We start from the raw sequence: 21,025 nt of genomic DNA, 5'->3' as shown, positions 1-21,025 counted from the left end.
TTTATTTACTTGGCAACTCTCCCTCCTCTTCCCTTCAAGCAAAACTAGAGAAGACAAGGAGGAATCCCTTCAGGCCACATCAATCTATCATTCATTCTCAACCATCCTCTATTCACACTTATCCTCTGCCTACTCCTTTCCCTACTGTTTCTGAGTGTAGTCATACTGAGTGATGCATTCATATCACCTGCCAGTATGTGGTTTGTTAGTAATATTAAAATAATATATATTCAAGTGTGTGTGTTTGTATATATATATATACATATATAAATATATATATTGTAAGAGGCCAGGAGATAGAGGTAGACATTTAAGTAGATAGAGGGGTAGGTGAGAAGATATGCAATTTTATGACCTGGATGTTTTGGAAACAATGGCCGACTGGAAGTTGCAGAGTTGCATATTTTGGTAATCGCCTAAAGTTTGTAAACATTGGTTAAGGTAGCGATCAAAGGTGCTGATATGACAAAATGTAAACACAAAGCCCGTTCTGCTTGTGACAGAAGTGCTTGCATAAACAGTATTGCTTGAGACACTATAACAGTCTTTCTGATTGGAGAAAAGGGTGGAGGAGAAAAATTATTGGTGCATGGAGGTAAAGTCATGCCCTAAAAGGGTGGCACTTATTTGCAATGTTCTAAAGTTATTGGATTAATTAAATTGTGACATTGGAGCAGACTTGGCTTGGTGGGTGTAAGAGGATCCCAGGTGGGATTTTTCAGGTGTACCTAAGACAATACATTGTACCAGAATTCATGAAGAAAATGAAGAAAAGGTAAGTTAATTCCCCTTCGTTTATTGAGTAATGGAAGTTGACTAAAAGCCTACATTACAAAAGAGGCATGGGGCCTATAGACGAGTGACTTACAATACTACAATGATAGAAAGAAAGTAAAGAAAGTTGTAAGTGAATGAAGAATTACAATATTAGAGAAGGGAACTGAAAGTGTTGGTAGAAGCGGAGATAATAGTGGCAGCAGCTAGGGATGAACCGAGTGTATATTAAACACACCTTTGAAGAGAATACAAGACTGGTGCATGCAGCAAACTACAAGACTGAGGCAAGATAAGTCTATGGGTACACCAATCTACAGTGCACGCAACCATAACCACGCATATGCTGAATCCAAGGGACGACAAGATGAGGAATGAGGGGTCTACACACTATGAGCAACTACTACTTTGAGTGGAATAAGGCGATCTTCAAGGTGATCATCTACAAGACAATCAACAACACTGACGAGGTTCGAGGTTGACGTACTCAAGGCAGACTATTTGGAGGCAGTCAAGTCAAATCAACTTACTGAAGATATAAGTAACACTAATAGTAACATGCTTAAGCACAAAATACATACTTCTAACATAAACATTCCCAAATTTACCAGGGATGTAAACACCTTAGGAGTTAGTAAGTTCCTTAACTTAATAGATACATTAATTGAGAGCAAAAATATAACAGATGAAAAAAGGAAAATATAGATCTTGAGAAGGGTAGAGCTAGGTTTATCATAAATTTCCAGCAAATGGAAGATATCAACCAATATGAAGCCTATAAGAAAGCATTCATTAAACATTTTATGTCCAAATGTGATCAGGATCCTATCAGGTCTTTGGTTAGAATGATCAAAGAAGTGAGAACAGGTGAATCAGACACAGAATACTTAGCTAGATTTAATAGATGGTCAAAAGACATGAATTCTATCTTGAAATACTCAGACTGGATAGAAAGAGCTAGTGACAAAATGAAAGTTTCTCAGGTAATAAAATTGATCACATTTGGATTGTTAACCAAAAATTCTGATGATTTAACGGCAGAAAAGCTGTATAAAGATCTCAAGTCAACTATGAATTTAGGAGAGGTAGATTATCTAATGCAAGGGTACAGTGAGACTAGAATAATAAATCCATACGTGATGACAGTGGGACAACAGAGGAACTCTAGAGGAGAGTTTAAGAAACCCGAATTAAGACATAGACATAAAGTTAGAAGTCCATCCATGGATACTAGAATTATATGTTTTAATTGTAATACTTGGGGACACAAAGCACAAGACTGTTATTATGGAATTGTTTGTAGAAATTGCAAATAAGAGGGTAATGATGAGTATCAGTGTAGAAACCCACCTTTCTGTATGTATCACCAAAGAATAGGCCATAAAACCCATGAATGTAGAAATTTTATATGCATCAGGAAACAAGAGGAAAACCCCCAACACAGAATAAACCAATATTCTAGAACTCCCAATATACATACAAATAGACAGATTTATATTAAGTACAAGAGTGATAGAAAGGTGAAAGAAAACTTCAACATCAAAGATAGTCATAAACTGACAATTACAATTGGAAGGACTTCTGTAGGACCTCTCATTGCTGGTAGAGTGTTCAATAAGCCTATTCAAATATTTATTGATACAGGATCTGTAGTTAATGCAATTACCAGTAAAGTTTTAAATCAGTTGAAACCAGGAAAGAAAATCTTGGAACCAATCCATTACTCATTGCAAGAAGTAACTGGAAATCAATTAAAAACATTAGGTAAGGTTGAACTAGAAGTTATCTTATATACAAATGAACATTTGCACATTCCAGTGATAGTTGTACAAGAATCTGTTTTTCCAGGAGATTCATTGATAGGAATTGCAACTATGAGAAAAGAAAACATGGTCATATGTCCTGCTGACTTAGGGATCTTAGTGAAATCACAGTTAATACCATTTTTTAAATCAACCAGACTTAAGACCAATGAAAGGAATCAATGAATCCCGAGACATAAATAAGAAAGATAACATTTTTACTTTAGATAATGAGGCCGAGTGGTCCAGACCAACAGAAAGTAAAGTCACATATAGTGAACCCAGCTCGGATGTTCAAGAAATCCCAGAAATTACTAATTCATCAACTACAAATGAAGCCCGGCAAATTGTGGATGGTGGCATAATAAAGTCAACATTATTACACTCCAGAGCAATTAACAGGGTAGAGTGCAGTTGAAAGGAGTCACTGTAGACTCTGAAATTTTAACCATCCCATAATCAATTACATTAAAAGGTTTGAAATTGGACTCAGGGATTTATAATTTATAAGTCAAATAAGAACATGGTAGAAATATTAATGATTAATACTTTGAATAAAGATATAGTTTTAAGGAAAGGTACACAAATAGGATGTTTTCAGGTGTGTACAAAACCAATTAAGATTTTAAATGAGAGTACTGAGGAGGTTAAGAAAGAAATACAAGAATCAATTAGAACCTACTAATTGCCCTGAGTTGGATGAAAGCTTAGTTGCTTTGCTTGTGAAGCACAATAAAGCAATTGCTTTGCTGGGGGACGCCTTAGGTAAAACAACTGTTTTAAAACAGACTAAATTAAAACCAGAAACACAGCCTATTTACATACCCGCCTACAGAGTTCCTCACTCTAAATTAGCAATAGTAGATAAACTCATACACATATAACAAGTCTTTTTCCCCCTTACTAGGGAGGTAGCCAAAAAGGAAAAGGCATAAAATCATTCCCACCCATTCCATCCCCAAAAACACTCCATACCCCTCCACCCTCCCTCCCATCTTAGCACCTAGATGATGGGTCATCCCTGCACCCTGTCCACTGCCCTGGGTCAGAAGCAGTGTCACAAGACACAGCACATCCACAGCAAGGCCGCTTCATTAAATCGGCGACCCCCCCCTCTCCGTCCCCCCATATAGAGGAGAGGACAGGGAGAAATCCCTTCGGGCTGCGTCAAAATCTTGCTCACACACACTATCTCACCCCCCATCCCCCTGTCCATTCCACCTCATGCATCACCACATCTTCCATATACAACCATTCTCCATTCACCCGTCTTCTGTCCTCTCCTGTCCTTCCTCAACAGACATTCCCCTCTTCCCCAAAGCCCCCTTCACCCCATCCATCCATCTCATCCTAGGACGTCCCTTCATGTTCACTCCCTCGACATCTGCCTTCCATACCTCTTTTACTATTCTTTCTTCACTCATTCTTTCCATGTGTCCAAACCATCCTAATACTCTTTCATCAACCCTATCTCCCAATTCCCTTTACACCCCTGTTCTCCTCCTCACCTCCTCATTTCTCACTCTATCTAGCCTAGTAACCCCCATCATACTTCTCAGACACCTCATCTCAAACACATTCAAGCTCCTTTTCTCTTCCTCTCTTATGTTCCATGTTTCTGCTCCATACAGTGCTGTTGGCACAATCACTCCTTCATACAAGAAAATATACAATTGGAACCAAGGAAGTAAAGAAAGTAGGATCCGAAAAAGACTTGGGAGTTATCACAAATGACTTGTCGTATGATACACAGATTAACAAAATTGTCGGGGAGACTTACAACTTGCTAAGATCAATAAAAGTGGCTTTTGCTTACCTGGACGAAGACATGATAAAAAAAAATATTGGTTACATTGATAAGGCCTAGACTAGAGTATGCGGCGACATTGTGGTCCCCCAGTACCAAAAAGAACATAAAGAAAAGAGAAAGAATCCAAAGAGCAGCTACAAAAATGGCACCTGCACTTGCAAACCTATCATACGAGGAGAGATTGGCTAAACTGGAGCTACCGACACTGGAGCAAAGAAGAGAGAGAGGAGACCTACTGACCATCTACAGAATCATGAAAGGCACAGAGACACTTGATAGAGAAGAATTACTAAACTGGGACAAGAGAAACACAAGAGGACATGGAAGGAAATTAAGAAAACATAGCTATAGAAGAGAACTGAAGAAAAACAGTTTTCCACATAGAGTTTTAGACACTTGGAACAAACTGGATAATGAAATAGTAAGTGCAAAAACCATTCACGAGTTTAAAAGCAAACTAGACACTGAGAGATACAATGGCGGGACAACACGAGCATAGTTCCCCTTCCCGCAAAATACAACTAGGTAAAATACAGTCTCCTCTTAGCATCCATTCCCAATTTTCTATTCTTCATTACACTTTTTAATCCACCAAGGCATTTACTCGCTTCTCTCAATCTACATTCTACCTCTACCTTTACTCCACCTTTTCCTGCCACATTTGCACCCAAGTATCTAAAACTATCCACTTCCTCCAGTTGCTCTCTCTTAATGCTCACTTCCAGATTACTGCCACTTTCACCCCTTGTACATCTCATCACCTTACTTTTATCCACATTTATCTTCAGCTTTCTTCTATCACACACTCTCCCAAACTCTGTCACCAGCTTCCTCAATCCCTCCTCCAATCCTGCCACAAGCGCAGTGTCGTCCGCAAACAACACCTGGCTCACCTCCCACTTTTCTCCATTTTCTTTAACCATTTCCAATCCCTGACCCACTACCCTTGCATTTACCTCTCGCACTACCCCATCCATGTATAAGTTGAACAGCCAGGGTGACATAACGCATCCTTGACAAAGTCCCACCTTTACCTCAAACCACTCACTCTCTCCATTTCCAATCCTGACACAAGCTCTACTTCTCTCATAAAAACACTTGACAGCTCCCAGAAGCTTTCCTCCTATCCCATATATCTGCATAACCTCCCACAGTGCCTTTCTGTCTACCCTGTCGTAAGCCTTTTCCAAATCCATAAAGGCCCAAAAAACATCCTTCCTCTTTCCTATAGCTTTCTCACATATCTGTCTTACCACAAAGATCTGATCTACACAACCTCTACCTGTCCTAAATCCACACTGTTCCTCACCAATTACTCCCTCTGTTCCTCTCCTAATCCTCTCAATCAAGATCCTCCCATAAGCCTTCCCAGCTACACTTAACAAGCTAATCCCTCTGAAACTACTACATTCACACTTGTCCCCCTTTCCCTTGTAAAGTGGAACTATACAAGCACTCCTCCAGTCCTCCGGCACTCTACCTTCTCTGCAGCAAACATTAAATAACTTCACCAGCCACTCCACCATCACTGTACCTCCTTTTTTAAGACATTCTGCATGGCATCCATCCAGACCAGGTGCCTTACCTGCTTTCATCATCTTAACTGCTGCCTTCACTTCATCCTTCCTTATTTCTCCTCCATTTTCCTCACTCATCACTCTCATTTTCTTAGCATTTCCCACTGCAGCTATCTTTCCCTCCCTATCCTCCTTCACATTTAGCAACTCCCTAAAATATTCTGCCCATCTGCCCCTTACTGCCTTCTCCTCCATTATCATCTCTCCATCTGCACCTTTTACCTTTTCTTCTCTACTTGATTTGCCTCCTCTTCCTCTCTTAATTTCTTTCCAAAACATCTTTTTATTACTTTCAAAATTTTCTGTCATACTCTTACCCCATTTTACATCTGCTCTCCTCTTTGCCTCCTTCACCTTTTTCTTTACTTCTCTTTTCTTTTCTTTGTACGTCTCATATGACTCCATCGTCCTATTTTGTAACCAAACTGTGAAAGCTCGCTTCTTCTCTTCTACAACCTTCTTTGTTTCCTCATCCCACCATTCACTACCCTTCCTTCTCTTTCCTCCTGTCCTTCTTGTTCCACACACCATCCTTGCACACTTTGTGACTCCCTCCTTGAACCATCCCCATTCCTCCTCCACACCTACCTCTACTCTATCCTTCACTCCCTCCCACTCCTCCTTCAGCTTCTTCTTGTACTCCTTCTCCTTTTCCTCTTCATTTAAAGAGTTCACTCTAAGCACCTTCCTACCTTTTGTCCCTTTCCTCTTTCTCCATCTGTCTTCCACTCTCAATTTACTCGTACCTTCCACCAGAAAATGATCTGATATTCCCCCGCCCTCTCCCCTTAGCACATGTACATCCTTAACTCTTCCTATCATAGTCCTATTTACCACTACATAGTCCATTAAAGCTCTATCTACCACCCTTACCTCCACCACCCTCTCCCATGTGTACTTATGCTCGACTTTCTTCCGAAACACTGTATTTGCTATCATCAACTCTCTAGACACATTTCCACCATCAACTCTCCACTACGATTTTTTCCTGGAACTCCACATTTCCCAACCACTCCATCAATTGGATCATTTCCTACCCTAGCATTAAGGTCTCCCAGTACTATTACATTTACACTTCTCCCTAAACCCTCTATGCACTCATCTAAATCTATCCAAAAGGCCTCCCTTTCTTCTACGCTCTTCTCACTGCCAGGCCCATATGCACTTACAAAGACCCACATCTCCTTTCCCAGTTTCACCTTCATCCACATTATCCTTGAGGAAACCTCCTTCCACTCCACTACACGTTTACCTATCTTTTCACTTACTAATATAGCCACCCCTTCCCTCCCTCGCTATCTCTTCACTCCTGATAACCTCCCACTTACACTCCCAAACTTACAATCGCCCTTCCCTTTCAGCTTAGTTTCACTCAAAGCCAACACATCCATCTTTCTTCTCACAAACATACTATCTATCTCTTCCCTTTTACTCTCATCTGTACCACATCCACGCACATTAAAAGACCCAAACCTTAGGGTGCTGGTCCGAGAACTTCCAGACCCTCTTATGCCTTTGCTTTTACTTTTAGGAATGTGCCCTGTGGGGCTACAAGGAGAAGGATGCCTAGTCCCAATCCCCGTCCCTTTCTTCTCGCCTCTTACGATCCAAATGGGAATACTTGGTGGCAGTATTCTTTTCCCTCACCACAGTAGATAAACTGATCACTGAAATGTTATCGCAGGATATTATTGAACAAAGTACAAGTGAGTGGAACTTCCCTTTGATTTTGGTGACAAAATCAGATGGTACTATGCACCCAGTTATTGATTAAAGGGAATTGAATAAGCACACCATATGTGTCAGGTTACCATTACCAGTAATAGGGGACATTCTAAGAAGTTTGGGAACTGAGAATAGATATTTTAGCACTATAAATATCAAATCTGCTTTTTGGCAAATAGAGTTGCATGAAGACTCACGGGAGTTCACAGCATTTTCTACTCCAATGGGACATTATGAGTTCAAACGAATGCCATTTGGGTTATGTAATAGTCCATTAACTTACATGAGATTAATGAATACAATTCTAGATGGGTTGTTAGGAAACACTGCCAGTGTATTCCTAGATGACATTTTAGTAGTTTCCCAGACAGCAGTTGAGCACTTTAAGAAATTAGATTTGATATTCTCAAGACTAGGTGAAGCAGGATTGAAAGTGAAACTTGAAAAAATGTAAGTTTTTGCAGGACAGTGTTATTTATTTGGGACATAAGATAGATAGACATGGACTTAGTACAGTGAATTCAAAGGTTGAAGCAGTAAAAAATTTTCCAGTTCCAAACAATGTAGAAAAGATTAGAATTTTCTTGGAATTGACAGGATATTTTAGAAAATTTATTCAACGATATGCTGACATTGCTAATCCATTAAGTTCTTTGTTGAGGAAGGACTCAAAGTTCATGTGGGGACCTGCACAACAGGAAGCTTTTGACAAGTTGAAAGATAAACTCATGAGTTCTCCACTTTTAATATTTCCAGACCATGATAAAGAATTCATTCTTTGCACTGATGCATCTGACATAGGATTAGGAAGAATACTTATGCAAGAGAGAATTGGAACTTTGACACCAATAGCTTACACTTCAAGACTTTGTAATAATGCAGAGAGAAACTACTCTATAACAGAAAGAGAAACATTAGCAGTGATATATTCATTAGAAAGTTTTAGAGATATGATATTGGGATATCCAATCAGAGTGTGGACTTATCATACAGCTATTCAGAACTTAAAGCATAAGAATCTTAGGGGCAGACTCGCTAGATGGTTTGCGGTACTGTAGTGCTATGAAGTTAAATTTGAATATATTCCAGGTAAAAAGAATGTGTGCAAGGCGGAGGTGGAAGGAGTGAATATGAGGTGGCGTACTAGGATGAGATGGATGGATGGGGTGAAAGGGGCTTTACAAAAGAGAGGAATGTCTGTAGAGGAAGGACGGGAGAGGACTGAAGATAGGGGTGAATGGAGAAGGGTTGTGTATAGATGAGGCTGTGATGCATTAGGGGGAGTGGGTGGGGGATGGGGGTTGAGGAAGTATGTATGAGAAAAAAAAATTGACGCAGCCCGAAGGGATTTCTCCCAGTCTTCTCCTTTCCTGCATGAGGGGACGGAGAGGGGGGGGTCGCCGAATTTATGAAGCGGCCTTGCTGTGGATGTGCTGTGTCTTGTGACACTGTTTCTGACCCAGGGCAGTGGACAGGATGCAGGGATGACCCATCATCCAGGAGGTGCCAAGATAGGAGGGAGGGAGGAGGGTGGAGGGGAGTGGAATATATGGGAAATGAAATGGGTGGGAGTGATTTCTATGTCTTTTTCTTTTTGGCTACCCTACAGTGTAAGGGGGAAAGAGCCTTTGGTATATATATGTAAAAAGAATGTTGCGGCAGATGCACTTTCTAGAAACATTAGCCAACCAATGACAGGGTTGATTAATTTTGTTTGTAGTATAAAAGAGTTAGTAACTTTAGATGAGGAAATGCTAATAAGAGAACACAGGGATGATAAAACATGTGACTCATTAGTCAAGTACTTGATGAACCCAAGAGGAAATCCTCCAAAACTACCAAAGGGGTATAAGATAGAGGATTTCATTTGATTAATGGACTTTTGTATAGAAAAACAGTTGTAAGTGGGAAAGATATTTCTAGAGGTCCAGTAAATCAGTTGGTAATACCACAAACTCTTGTAAAAGAGATATTGAAGTTACTTCATAATAGTGATTGTAGCTCACATCCAGGAAAGGATAAAACTTATAGACAAGCACAACTTAAATACTTTTGGCCAGGTATGAAGAAAGATATATATATAATTATATAGAAAATTGTTTGAAATGTGTTAAGGTGAAAGGAAATACACCAAAACCTGCTCCTATACTTACCTATCCCATTCCATAGAAACCTCGGGAAAGAGTTCACACAGATACATTGGAGTTACCTATGTCTGAGAATGGATATATGTATTTGTTGCCATTGATTATTTTTCAAGATTTTGTATTTTGCAACCCATTCCAAATAAGAAAGCTGAAACTATTATTTCAGTAATCTATGATCAGATAATCTGTAATTTCACTACACCTGAGATCTTAGTTTAAGATAATGGAACTGAATTTAATAACAAAATCTTGGAAAAATTATGTAGTTTATTTAAGATAAAGTCAATATTTTAGTGAATCATCCACAGAGTATGATAAGTCCTCATAGTATAACTTGGGATACTTGGATTCCTTGTGTTAAATGTACTATGAACAACCAAATTAATATAGCAACAGGTGAAACACCTCATTTTATTATCTTTGGGGAAGACAAAACTCTTCCATATGAAATCTTGACTGGAGAGCAGAAACCTGTGTATAATATAGATGATTATATTTCAAATAGAATAAATACCTTCCAAAGTATTCACCAAAGAGTTAGGGAACATATGCTGGAGTATTCACAAGAGATGAAAAAGCAACAACACAAAATAGCACGCAAACTAGAATTGAAAATAGGAGATATAGTCATGGTCAAACTACATTCACCCTATAATAAACTTTCACCAAGGTACTCAGGTCCATATAGGGTAATTGATTCTGCAGGTGGAAATAAATCTAAACTCTTCCATTTAGAAAATAGGGAAGAATTAATAGGCCATTTAGATGATATGAAGAAAGTTAGGTTGCAGATCTATGAAGATGACTGTTGTGATACCCTATGTATCAATTTCAATGAACCAAAAGAGTATAGGGAATATTTTGACAATATTCTAATTGAATTTAATATTAAAATTGATACATTTTACAGATGAAGACTGCAATTTTATTGTTACTATACTTGGTGAATGCCCTGGACTGGAATCCAATTCATCCTGGAGCATTGGTACAACATCAAGGTAACCTAATAATGGTAGACAAGCTTATTAGGATAGTTCTTGGTTACAAGAATATAACAATAATTAAGGATAATGTTGACTCCTTGAGAGTGAATTTGAAATTGTTAAAAGATAACATTTCCAGTAAAAATGTTCAAAGGAAACTTGAAAATAAGATAAAGGAAATAGAACATAAACTTGATGTCATGCATTCAAATTTCAAAAGAAATGGTAGACAAAAGAGAAGTATGTTAATGGTGGCTTTAGGAGCTCTTGCTGGATTGGGAATATCCAATTTTGCCTTCCTTGCTGACTTAAACATTTCTACGAATAAATTGAATGAGAAGGTTGCAAAAATTGATAATTTACAAATAAGTGTGAAGAACATTGAGGAAATGATCTCTGAAATTACAGATAACTTAGAGAATCTCAGTTTAAAACAAAGTGAACAGGAGCATACAATGCATCTTTTCTTATTACTCAAAGAAAATCCAGCATGAAGACATTGGTGTCACTAATGAATTGTGTTTATCTGATAATAGACATTCCAGCTACAGTTATGGCATTCCTAATGGTGGTAGCTCAGATGTCAGGCAAAACTGCAAGATACCAAATGATGTTACCAATGGAACAGTTTCAGAGCATAATGGGATCAATGGCCTTCATAAGGAAATGCATAATTGTAGTAATACAGCAAGTCTACCTGGAAGTCCTCGAAAATTGGTTTTGGTAACTCAGGGACCAAGTCCCATCCTCTATGTCTGTGATGAGCACATATATGAGCATCCAGTGCCACCTGTGACCACAGGTGAAATAGTGGACACTACAGGTGCTGGTGATTCATTTGTAGGTGGCTTTATAGCAGCCCTTAGTCAGAATCATTGTATAGATAAGTGTATAGATGCTGGGGCCTGGACTACACGACAGTTGCTGCAGCAGAAAGGCTGCAGTATCCCACCTCAGGAGGCCAAGTACTTCAAAACTACTTAAGTCATAGTCTTTCACCAGTGCAATACTTATGTATAGGGATCTGTACCTTACTCTTCAAACTGCATTTCAGCATGGCTTAATAGTACAAGGATATGCAAATTTAGCATGTGGAAATGGTATCCAATCATTGTGACATATGTATATGAATGAACCCAGATTCAAGTCAGGTTTGAAGCTTACGTATGTGCACACATCCAGAGAAAGAGTAAGGGCAGTCTCATGCTTAATGTCACTCAGGTGCCTGAAAAGGTCTGGAGAACAGGTAAATGCCCTGCCCCCCACCAAATCCCACTTTTGTCAAATTGTCATTGTGAAAGCCAAATGGGGTATTGGCTGCTTGTTATTGTGGCAAAGTAGCATGCAGTTGATACTTTAGGGTCTATATGGGGCGCCCCTACGGACCAGAGCCACACATCATTTTGTCTATGATAGAGGAAAACTCTTCATAGAGAAATGATGACACTTTTATACTACGACTGTCCCTCCATTATGCTGTCCCCCAACCCCTTGCTGCTGTCCTGTACCATTTCTCTGAATATTCATTTTCTGCTGTGGGGGAATTCCCTGTGGTGGGGGAAAAGAATACTGACACCAAGGTTTTCCACTTGGATCGTAAGAGGTGAGAAGAAAGGGATGGGGATTGGGACTAGGCATCCTTCTCCTTGTAGCCCACAGGGGACATTCCTAAACGAAAAAGTAAAGGCATAAGAGGGTCTGGGAGTTTTCCGACCAGCACCCTAAGGTTTGGGTCTTTTAATGTGCATGGATGTGGTACAGATGAGAGTAAAAGGGAAGAGATAGGTAGTATGTTTGTGAGAAGAAAGATGGATGTGTTGGCTTTGAGTGAAACTAAGTTGAAAGGGAAGGGTGAGTGTAAGTTTGGGAGTGTAAGTGGGAGGTTATCAGGAGTGAAGAGAAGGTGAGGGAGGGAAGGGGTGGCTATTCTAGTAAGTGAAGAGATAGGTAAACATGTAGTGGAGTGGAAGGAGGTTTCCTCAAGGATAATGTGGATGAAGGTGAAACTGGGAAAGGAGATGTGGGTCTTTGTAAGTGCATATGGGCCTGGCAGTGAGAAGAGTGTAGAAGAAAGGGAGGCATTTTGGATAGATTTAAATGAGTGCATAGAGGGTTTAGGGAGAAATGTCAACGTAATAGTACTGGGAGACCTTAATGCTAGGGTAGGAAATGGTCCAATTGATGGAGTGGTTGGGAAATGTGGAGTTCCAGGAAAAAATCGTAGTGGAGAGTTGATGGTGGAAATGTGTCTAGAAAGAGAGTTGATGATAGCAAATACAGTGTTTCGGAAGAAAGTCAAGCATAAGTACACATGGGAGAGGGTGGTGGATGGAAGGGTGGTAGATCGAGCATTGATGGATTATGTAGTGGTAAATAGGACTATGATAGGAAGAGTTAAGGATGTACATATGCTAAGGGGAGAGGGTGGGGGAATATCAGATAATTTTTTGGAAGGTAAGTTGAGAGTGGAGGATAGATGGAGAAAGAGGAAAGGGACAAAAGGTAGGGAGGTGCTTAGAGTGAACTCTTTAAATGAAAAGGAAAAGGAGAAGGAGTACAAGAAGAAGCTGAAGGAGGAGTAGGAGGGAGTGAAAGATAGAGTAGAGGTAGGTGTGGAGGAGGAATGGGGATGGTTCAAGGAGGGAGTCACAAAGTGTGCAAGGATGGTGTGTAGAACAAGAAGGACAGGAGGAAAGAGAAGGGTAGTGAATGGTGGGATGAGGAAATGAAGAAGGTTGTAGAAGAGAAGAAGCGAGCTTTCACAGATTGGTTACAAAATAGGACGAGGGAGTCATATGAGAGGTACAAAGAAAAGAAAAGAGAAGTAAAGCAAAAGGTAAAGGAGGCAAAGAGGAGAGCAGATGTAAAGTGGGGTAAGAGTATGACAGAAAATTTTGAAAGTAATAAAAAGATGTTTTGGAAAGAAATTAAGAGAGGAAGAGGAGGTGAATCAAGTAGAGAAGAAAAGGTAAAAGGTGCAGATGGAGAGATGATAATGGAGGAGAAGGCAGTGAGGGGAAGATGGGCAGAATATTTTAGGGAGTTGCTAAATGTGAAGGAGGATAGGGAGGGAAAGTTAGTTGCAGTGGGAAATGCTAAGAAAATGACCATGATGAGTGAGGAAAATGGAGGAGAAATAAGGAAGGATGAAGTGAAGGCAGTTGTTAAGATGATGAAAGCAGGTAAGGCACCTGGTCTGGATGGATGCCATGCAGAATGTCTAAAAAAAGGAGGTACAGTGATGGTGGACTGGCTGGTGAGGTTATTTAATGTTTGCTGGAGAGAGGGTAGAGTGCCAGAGGACTGGAGGAGTGCCTGTATAGTTCCACAAGGGAAAAGGGGACAAGTGTGAATGTAGTAGTTTCAGAGGGGTTAGCTTGTTAAGTGTAGTTGGGAGGGCTTATGGGAGGATCTTGATTGAGAGGATTAGGAGAGGAACAGAGGGAGTAATTGGTGAGGAACAGTGTGGATTTAGGACGGGTAGAAGTTGTGTAGGTCAGATCTTTGTGGTAAGACAAATATGTGAGAAAGCTATAGGAAAGGGGAAGGATGTTCTTTTGGGCTTTTTTGGATTTGGAAAAGGCTTATGATAGGGTAGACAGAAAGGCATTGTGGGAGGTTATGCAGACATATGGGATAGGAGGAAAGCTTCTAGGAGCTGTCAAGAGTTTTTATGAGAGTAGTAGAGCTTGTGTCAGGATTAGAAATGGAGAGAGTGAGTGGTTCGTGGTAAAGGTGGGACTTCGTCAGGGATGCGTTATGTCGCCCTGGCTGTTCAACTTATACATGGATGGGGTAGTGGGAGAGGTAAATGCAAGGGTAGTGGGTCAGGGATTGGAAATGGTTAAAGAAAATGGAGAAAAGTGGGAGGTGAGCCAGCTGTTCTTTGCGGACGACACTGTGCTTATGGCAGGATTGGAGGAGGGACTGAGGAAGTTGGTGACAGAGTTTGGGAGAGTATGTAATAGAAGAAAGCTAAAGATAAATGTGGGTAAAAGTAAGTTGATGAGATGTACAAGGGGTGAAAGTGGCAGCAGACTGGAAGTGAGCATTAACGGGGAGCGACTGGAGGAAGTGGATAGTTTTAGATACTTGGGTGCAAATGTGGCAGGAAAAGGTGGAGTGAAGGTGGAGGTAGAATGTAGATTGAGAGAAGTGAGTAAATGCCTTGGTGGATTGAAGAGTGTAATGAGGAATAGACATTTGGGAATGGATGCTAAGAGGAGACTGTATGAAGGAGTGATTGTGCCAACAGCACTGTATGGGGCAGAAACATGGAGCATAAGAGAGGAAGAGAGAAGGAGTTTGAATGTGTTTGAGATGAGGTGTCTTAGAAGTATGATAGGGGTTACTAGGCTAGAGTGAGAAATGAGGAGGTGAGGAGAAGAACGGGGGTGGAAAGGGAGTTGGGACATGGGGTTGATGAAAGAGTATTAGGATGGTTTGGACACATGGAAATAATGAGTGAAGAAAGACTAGTAAAAGAGGTATGGAAGGCAGATGTGGAGGGAGTGAACATGAGGGGACGTCCTAGGATGAGGTGGATGGATGGGGTGAAGGGGGCTTTGGGGAAGAGGGGAATGTCTGTTGAGGAAGGATGGGAGAGGACAGAAGATAGGGGTGAATGGAGAATGGTTGTATATGGATGATGTTGTGATGCATGAGGTGGAATGGGGGGTGAGGTAGTATGTGTGAGAAAAATTTGACGCAGCCCGAAGGGATTTCTCCCCATCTTCTCCTTTTATGCATGGGGGGACGGAGAGGGGGGGGTCGCCGATTTAATGAAGCGGCCTTGCTGTGGATATGCTGTGTCTTGCGACACTGCTTCTGACCCAGGGCAGTGGACAAGGTGCAGGGATGACCCATCATCCAGGAGGTGCTAAGATAAGAGGGAGGGTGGAGGGGTGTGGAGTGTATTCAGGGATGGAATGAGTGGGAATGATTTTATGCCTTTTCCTTTTTGGCTACCTCCCTTGTAAGGGGGAAAAAGCCTTGGTATATGTATGTACTATGCATTTGAAAATATCTGAGATGCAAGTTCTGTTGGAATCTTTTGTGCAAGATTTAGTTCTAGGGAATTCTGGTCAAGTAACATCTTCTCTTCTCCCAATACCTCAACTTATAAAAATAATTAACTCAGCAAAGAAGGATTGGAACTTTAAACTTTTCTTTGATAAAGCTAATGTGGCATTCTATTACCCTTTATTAACAACTTATTTAAATATTTTTTCAGTTATAATAGAAATTCCTTTTTCTTCTAATCTGAGGTTCAACCTATATAAGTTTATACCCTTCCCTATAGAGGTAAATGGTTCATTATATGAAGTGGATGTTCCAGTGGTAGATCCATTCAACTACATCCTTTCTGTAGACAACCTAAAGGAGAGCATGATCTCTAATGATAAATCAAATGACTGTAAAATAGTTAATAAGAATCTTTATCTCTGTCATACTTCTCTTTTTGCATTTTGTGAAGCTTTAAAAAACTCTTGTGAAGCTTCTCTGGTTAGAAATGTGTCTGTGACGAATAATTGTCATTACAAGAAAATTTTGGTAGACCAGATTTCTCACAGTAACATACAATGTTCCCATTATTTATTTTTTCCTAATAAGACAAAAATTTCTATTAATTACCCAGGTTTAGGTTCTAAATTGGAATCAGTTGAAGGTCTGATCTCAGTTGTTGACACCTGTGAATTACATGGAGGCACAATTTCCACTATTGCTAATACCCTTAATACCATGCATTTAACTGAAGATTCATATATTTCAACCTTCAACTTCACATTACCTGAAAACTCTCCCCCTTTGAAAATCAAGAGAAGATCATTGTCAAGGTCTCCCTCAAATGATTATTCTACCAATTATATAGTTATTCTTGGTGTCCTCTTTTCTTCAATATTGTTGTCTGCACCGATTTCAATTTTCGTATTCAGGAGATTGTCTATGTTAAACCCCATTAGCCATGTCTCAGCCTGAATTATTATTGTGCATTTTGTAGGGTTGCTTATATCTTTGATATGTATATGTTTGATGTGTTTTACTGATACCATTTTACCAGTTGCAAGGTTAGATTACCTTTTTATTTATATGATGATTTCAAAGTATATACTAGCGAACCCTGTAAGAGGGTAGTAGATATCATTGGTCAGGATAACCAAAGGTAGCCCTGTAAGAGGCCGGGTGATAGAGGTAGACATTTAAGTAGATAGAGGGGTAGGTGAAAAGCATGCAATTTTATGACCTGGATGTTTTGGAAACAATGGCTGACTGGAAGTTGCAGAGTTGCATATTTTGGTAACCGCCTAAAGTTTGTAAACATTGGTTAAGGTAGCGATCAAAGGTGCTGATGTGACAAAATGTAAACACAAAGCCCGTTCTGCTTGTGACAGAAGTGCTTGCATAAACAGTATTGCTTGAGACACTATAACAGTCTTTCTGATTGAAGAAAAGGGTGGAGGAGGAGAAAAATTATTGGTGCATGGAGGTAAAGTCATGCCCTAAAAGGGTGGCACAAATTTGTAATGTTCAAAGTTATTGGATGAATTAAATTGTGACGTCGGAGCAGACTTGGCTTGGTGGGTGTAAGAGGATCCCAGGTGGGATTTTTCAGGTGTACTCAAGACAATACGTTGTACCAGAATTCGTGAAGAAAATGAAGAAAAGTGAAGTTAATTTAATTCCCCTTCAATTATTGAGTAATGGAACTTGACTAAAAGCCTACATTATGAAAGAGGCATGGGGCCTATGAGTGACTTACAATACTACAATGTTAAAAAAAAAACGAAGAAAGTTGTAAGTAAATGAGGAATTACAATATTACAGGAGGGAACTGAAAGTGTTGGTAAAAGCGGAGATTATATATATATATATATATATATATATATATATACACACATATACCAAAGGCTTTTTCCCCCTTACAAGGGAGGTAACCAAAAAGAAAAAAGCATAAAAACCATTCCCACCCATTCCATCCCTAAATACACTCCACTACCCTCCAACTCCCTCTTATCTTGGCACCCCCTGGATGACGGGTCATCCCTGCATCTTGTCCACTGCCCTGGGTCAGAGACAATGTTACAAGTCACAGCACATCGACAGCAGGGTCGCTTCATTAAATCGGCGACCCCCCTCTGCGTCCCCTCATGGAGAAAAGAAGACGGGGAGAAATTCCTTCAGGCTGTGTCAAATTTTTCTCACACATACTACCTCACCCCCCATCCCCCTACCCATTCCACCTCATGCATCACATCATACATATACAACCATTCTCCATTCACCCATCTTCTGTCCTCTCCTGATCTTCCTCAACAGACATTCCCCTCTTCCCCAATTCCCCTTTCACCCCACCCATCCACCTCATCCAGGGCTGTGGAGTTGGAACACAAAACCTCCGACTCCTCTATTTTTGGCACCACCTACTCCGACTCCTCTTCATATAATTAACTGATTATGGCCTACATATTTTATAAAGCCTATACAACACACATACGCTCCAATCTTGAATAGACTTATATAATTATAACTGGCTTATATCAAAGAATAATTATATATGTTATAGTGTGGCTTTCCTATGTTTGACCTCTTCATTAATACTTTATGACTGAAGTAGAGAATTTTTTTTTTAAAGGATATTGAAGAAAATTCAGTAAAAAAAAAATTATTTTATAATGTAAGACATTTGGCATAATATATATCTTTGCAAATAAGTGATAAGAAAATTTCAAAAACAAAAATACTGTTCTTTATGACAAAAGTTTTAATATAACCTTTGTAAAGGATATACAAACCTAATAATAAAAAAATATAAGAATTTTTTTACATATATAGTTTTGCAAATACAAAATAAAGAAAATGAAAATACTTTGTAAGAGAAGTTTAGGCAAATTTCTTGAAAGGAAACAGTAAATATAGAGAAGATAAACCTTATTGATACGAGTACGGTACAAGGTCGAGTGTTACAGCTGAACATGTATGATACTGAAAGGTATATGTATCATACATACTTTTTGGGTATCATTATACTTCATTTGTTTTCATACCTTCTTTTGTCTTAATATACTGAAATTACTGATACAAGTACATCTTGGTTTAACTACATAACTACATCTTGGTTTAACTACATACTGCTATGCGATTATTGCGATGGACATTACTCTGGTTCTGGAACCGATCTTATCGATACAAGTACAAAACAAGATACAGCTGAACATGTTTGAAACATGAAACTTTTTTTTTTCTCAACTTTAAATATCCTTATTTCAATAATTTAATGTTAAAAAGTATAGAGGGAAAAAAGAAGGGGAAAGGAGAGAAGAGATAGTATTATTGTGGTAGTCTATAGTTGAAATCATAATTATCCTACTGTTTGGCAACATAGCAGTGGGAGAAACCACCAAACTGATGGAGTGATGGAAACGATGCATATGGAACTTGACAGGAAAATTACAGCTCCCGTGACTGTGTGTCAACAGAAGGTGTAAAATGGAGGTGTTTAATTTATTCAAGTACAGTAATACTTTGGATATTTATCGATCTATGCATAAATTTGAAAGTCAGCGTTGCACAAGACGTTTTGGGGGCTTAGTGGAATGACCACGAAGATAAGAAGATGAGATTATTACATTTTATAAAAACTTTTTTTTATATATATAATCTACTTATAAGGAGTGTGCACTGCATAACTCTATAGACTAAACAAAGGCCTTATAAAATGTAAATTTAACTGGAGTCAGAGTCGGAGTCTGTATATTTTTACTGACTCCGACTCCAGTGACACTGTAATTGCTTCTGACTCCGACTATGACTCCACAGCCCTGACCTCATCCTAGGTCACCCCGTCAAGTTCACTCCCTCCACATCTGCCTTCCATACCTCTTTTACTAGTCTTTCTTCACTCATTCTTTCCATGTGTCCAATTCATGCCAATACTCTTTCATCCACCCTAACTCCCAACTCCCTTACCACCCCTGTTCTTCTCCTCACCTCATTTCTCACTCTATCAAGCCCAGTAACCCCCATCATACTTCTCAAACACCTCATCTCAAACACATTCAAACACCTCATCTCAAACACATTCAAACTCTTTTTCTCTTCCTCTCTTATGTTCCATGTTTCTGCCCCATACAGTGCTGTTGGCACAATCACTCCTTCATACAATCTCCTCTTAGCATCCTTTCCCAAATGTCTATTCCTCATTACACTTTTTAATCCACCAAAGCATTTACTCGCTTCTCTCAATCTACATTCTACCTCCACCTCCACTCCTCCCTTTCCTGCCACATTCACACCCAAGTATCTAAAACTATCCACTTCCTCCAGTCGCTCTCCCTTAATGGTCACTTCCAGTCTGTACATCTCATCACCTTACTTTTACTCACATTTATTTTCAGCTTTCTTCTTTCACACACACTCCCAAATTCTGTCACCAACTTCCTCAATCCCTCCTCTGATCCTGCTACAAGTGCAGTGTCATCCGCAAATAAAAGCTGGCTCACCTCCCACTTTTCTCCATTTTCTTTGACCATCTCCAATCCCTGACCCACTACCCTTGCATTTACCTCTTGCACCACCCCATCCATGCATAAGTTGAACAGCCAGGGTGACATAACACATCCCTGACGAAGTCCCACCTTTACCTCGAACCACCCACTCTCTCAATTTCTAATCCTGACACATACTCTACTACTCTCGTACAGTAACATGCACAGACATTGCAAGGGGCAGGTGCTTCGGGCTGGAAATTGGGCACTTCACTCTTTTGTATTATTTGTCTGTGTATTACCTGTATTTACCTAGTTGTATTTACCTAGTTGTATATTACGGGAAGGGGAGCTATGCTCGTGGGGTCCCGTCTTCATTTCTCATTTTATCTAAACAATTTTTAAATTCATGTATTGTTTTTGCACACACCACTTTCTCATCTAACTTGTTCCAACTGTCTATTACTCTGTGTGGAAAGCTGTTCTTTTTCAAATCTCTTCTATAGCTGTCTTTTTTTATTTTCTTTCCGTGTCCTCTTGTATTTCTGTCATCCCACTTTATCAGATTCTCTCTATCAGTAATTTCTATGCCTTTCATGATTCTGTAAATAGCTATCAAATCTCCTCTCTCTCTTCTTTGCTCTAGTGTCTGTAGTCCAAGTTTTTGTAGTCTCTCTTCATATGATAGTTTTGAGAGTGTTGGTGCCAGTTTTGTAATTGCT

At 39.6% G+C, this 21,025-nt stretch overlaps 1 protein-coding gene across 3 annotated transcripts in view; it reads right to left on the bottom strand.

Annotated features, from left to right (window-relative positions):
• Positions 1-21,025, bottom strand: part of LOC143022695 (ATP-binding cassette sub-family C member 5-like) — a 285,549-nt gene that overhangs the window by 78,633 nt on the left and 185,891 nt on the right. The window lies entirely within an intron of this gene.

This window comes from Oratosquilla oratoria, unplaced genomic scaffold, assembly GCF_046742065.1.
Source record: "Oratosquilla oratoria isolate Oo_2021 unplaced genomic scaffold, ASM4674206v1 SCAFFOLD141, whole genome shotgun sequence".
Classification (NCBI taxonomy): Eukaryota; Metazoa; Arthropoda; class Malacostraca; order Stomatopoda; family Squillidae; genus Oratosquilla; species Oratosquilla oratoria.
This window is presented reverse-complemented; position numbering and strand designations above follow the sequence as displayed.